Source organism: Neodiprion lecontei, chromosome 7 (genome assembly GCF_021901455.1).
Source record: "Neodiprion lecontei isolate iyNeoLeco1 chromosome 7, iyNeoLeco1.1, whole genome shotgun sequence".
Lineage (NCBI taxonomy): Eukaryota > Metazoa > Arthropoda > Insecta > Hymenoptera > Diprionidae > Neodiprion > Neodiprion lecontei.
The window spans coordinates 11,105,832-11,109,974 of NC_060266.1; the positions used below are offsets into that span (position 1 = coordinate 11,105,832).

Below are 4,143 nucleotides of genomic sequence, written 5' to 3' on the forward strand. Positions count from 1 at the left end.
TTTTTTTTAAATTACTCTTTTTTCAAAAGTAAATTGAAAATTATCATATATATATATATATATGTATTATCCATTCATATAATTAAGTATAAATGGAGGTAACTAAGTCAAATAATTTAATAAAATAAGAAAATAATTCATTCGAATGTATTATTTTTCCTAAATTGGAGAATAATTAATTTTTGAAAATTAAAAGTATGAAATTGAATAAATAATCATTTATCCATCTGTATGTTTTCTCTAAACCTTATCATGAGTTCTCATCCATTGTATAAATGTTCCAAATTACAATTCATAAAGTAAATTAAATGACATTTTATTAATGTATAATATTTTTATTCTAATTAATATGTGAGCAAATTATTATAAAATATATAGGATTTTTTAACAATTATCTTTAATGAATTTAATTGATGTGGAAAAAATTTTTTTTTTTTTAAATTTCTCTTTTTTCAAAAGTAAATTAAAAATCATAATATATATATATAATATACATGAATATAATTGAATATAAATGGAGGTAATTAAGTTAAATAATTTGATAAATTAAGAAAATCAATAATTGAAATAAATAATTTTTCTTAAATTGAAGAATAATTAACTTTTAAAAATTAAAAATATGACAATAGATGAATAATCATTTATCTATCTGTATGTTTTGTTTTATCTTCATAATAAGTTCTAATCCATTGTATAAGCGTTCCAAATTACAATTCATAACGTAAATTGATTGGCATTCTCTTAATGAATATCATTTTTATTTTAATTAATATGTGAGCAAACAATTTAAAAATATATAGGTTTGTTTAATAATTATATTCATTTTTAATGAATTCAATTGATGTGAAGAAAAGTTTTTCTCTTAAAATTTCTTTTTTTTTTCAAAGTGAATCAAATATTATAATATGCATATATATATACCCACACAGCACAATATGTTTCAGAAATGTTTCAGAAATGTCTTATCAGAAACATGTTATATTCCATTGCAACATTTTAGAAATATGTCAGAAATATGTCCATGTCCGCATATGTAACTAACGTTTTATAGCTGACATATGTCAGAAATATGTCAGGAACATTTCGGTAATATGTCAGAAATATATAGCTGCCATATGTCAAAAATGTCAGAAACATTTCGGTAATATGTCAGAAATATTTCCGCGATATGTTTCAGAAATTTTTAGCGATATATCTGAAAATGGTGACTGATATATTGCTAAAACATTTCCGAAAGATATATTGAAAATATTTCTGATATATTCCACAATACATTTCAAAAATCTTTCAGGTAATAAAGAAAGTCCTGAATCTGAGTAAAATGATTAATTATATAGGTATCTTATAAAGTTATTTATTTTCAAATACATTATAAAATCGTACAGACTCATGTCCATATTAAGTCGTGAATCGAAAGCTTCTTTTGAAATATACATGAAAGTAAGTATAGTCTTTTTCTCAATATAAACTTATCATTATATTATTATAATTATATTATTTTGGGAACAATAATGCATATGAAAATATAGATTTCAATAATTAAGCTGATATAGGGCAGTTTTTTGCTTTACACAATATTTACGAAGAAATGTTACGTAATACACGTAGTAAATGTTACTACGTACAGTTACTACTATACCAGTAAATATGGTGTATAGCAAAAGACTGCCCTGTATCAGCTTAATTATTATAACCTATATTTTCATATGCATTATTGATTTAAAAATAATTTAATTATTATAATATTATAATAATAAGTTTAAATCGAGAAAAAACTATACTTATTTTCATGTATATTTTAAAAAAAAGCGTTCGGTTCCCGACTTTACATTTCGTACTGTACGTGCTTAACGTGCTTCATTCTAATAATACTTAATTTAGTTTGTTGTTCAACAAGTCGACGTTTATGTCTATCTGAATAGCAGTCGTTACTTCTTCTTTTACGTGTCATTTTCTGAAATCAAATATCATGAATAATACAAGTATAATAAAGTATAATATTCAATGTTGCGAACATAAAACTTTGAATAACAAAAGGTCAGTCAATAATTTCTCATTTGATGTGCAGGAAAATAAAAGTTTATTCTGAAAACAGTCTGAGAACTAATGTTTGTCAGGGTCTACTACACAGTTGACTGGAAAGTTAAGTTGTTTAACATAAAATATACACTGAAAATATCGACGTAATGCCACTATTGATATTAGATTAGTGTGATTGCCAATCGAATGGAAGCTGGTTACCCAATCATTTTATCAAACATAAACTAAATGATTGGTTAATAATAGTCTTACCTAAAACGTATGTTGTATATTTCGAATACACAGTTGACTGTCAGCTGCTCAACCTTTTCCTGCAATTATTACAGATGTTTCAAGATTTAGTTGTAAATACATGAGTGTGATTCAAAGCAAATAACATGTAATTACTGATCGGCGGTCTCCACGCTAGTCTGATATCTTTCTAACTAAAGCTAGATTACACGAGGCTCAAGGTTGTATACACCAGATTGAAATAACGTATAAGCAGAATGTTTTGTGAGAGTACATTCTGCTATTTTATAATCAACAATGATAGGAATGTGCATAAAACTGGAGCTGACATAGGACGTATATACAGAGCTCTGTACATGCCTTATACAGCTTTTTATGAAATAGCCTTGTTCTATTTGGGCCAGCGAGATACACTAAGTGTTTCATTAGGGCCCGTCTATATGTATAGCGTGAAAAATAATTATAATGCATAATAATATCCTATAATAATTATAGTTAAAATGTTAAAAACGTACAGTTTTGAATATACAGGCTTCAATCAGTAATTAACTAGTGAAAAGTAAACCGAAGTTTGATAACGTTCGGCGTATCTTCAAGTTTCAATTGATCAACAATTTAGTATAAATTAAAATTAGCCTTTATTAATAAATCGCGACACTATACGAATATCGGAATATGCATAATTTATTACTGCATAAGGCAATTATGCCGTATCGTGTGATTTTCCATCAAGGGGGAAAATCATTATGCAATTTGAAGGATAATTATCAGGACGAATTTTTCTTTGGTGAATCATTCTGATTTGGATAAACGAAGATCTGTTAACCAAAAAATATGAGAAAAAAACCAGAAATTTCCACACACAATTTCCACTATTTCTGACTTTTTCTAAATATTTGGTCAAACACTCTTAGTTCATCCAGATCACAATGATTCTCCAAAGGAAAAGTTATTCTGACAAAAAGTTATCCTTCAAATACGTAGCATGATTTTTTCAATTCTATGGAAAAGCATACGAGTACTCACTCGTGAGAGGTCAACTGCGGTTAGGAAATAACCTTGTTGAGTAAAGTATAAAAAGATTTAATATTATAGATGTTTTATAGTTGGGAAGTCAACGATCGTAATTATTTTATTTAATTCACAGCTTGACAAAAAATCATAAGCAGTATAGTACTTTCTGTTCACACATAAGCCGGTATTTCAATTGCATACCATTCAACACGTGGTGGCCAAGGATAGCCGATTTAGCAAGCAAACTGCAGAACCGCGTACATAGCAAATATGCACGTAAGTATGTGATTATGCCAAGTAGCTAAGGATATTTTTTGTTCTAATTCTCTACACATTTATTGGAAATTAAACATTTACTTACCAAATATCCACTTTTCTTGCCGCGTGGGATCTGTAATTTTCTCAAGAGATCCGTGGTATCTAACGACCTGTGAAACGCGGTGCGAAAGAACAAGAAAGCTCGAGAATGAAGGATGGAAGAGTGCACGACGCTGCGCGACGGTGATGCGCGAAAAATTGGCGCGCGACGCTCGAGCACGTGCGCTCGAGTATGCGACGTGATGCCATATTTTTAGGGTTTTTCAGCGCTTCCTCGCGGATAAAACGCGAATAAATAAGGCGCGTTAATTTGAATTAATATAAGTACAACGGTAATTTTAATAAACATATACGTATAATAAGAATGTGAATAAATATTATAATATTACAATGAGTGTAAACCGGTCACCCAGGAATCAAAAAGGAATGTTAATTGTTGATGAATTATTTAGTTAAAATATAAACACTGCTTGTTTATTCTTATATAGTTCAGACGTAAATAACGAATATTTATGTATCCGTTTAAGGCGTTCGAAACCA

General features: G+C 28.2%; 1 long non-coding RNA gene across 1 annotated transcript; it reads right to left on the minus strand.

Moving 5' to 3' along the window:
• Positions 1–1,666: 1,666 nt before the first annotated feature.
• On the minus strand, positions 1,667–3,879 carry LOC124295313. Its single transcript, XR_006905213.1, has 3 exons — positions 3,647–3,879; positions 2,293–2,351; positions 1,667–1,954 (listed from the first exon to the last, which is right to left on the minus strand). It is a non-coding gene; the product is annotated as an uncharacterized LOC124295313 (long non-coding RNA).
• Positions 3,880–4,143: the final 264 nt, after the last annotated feature.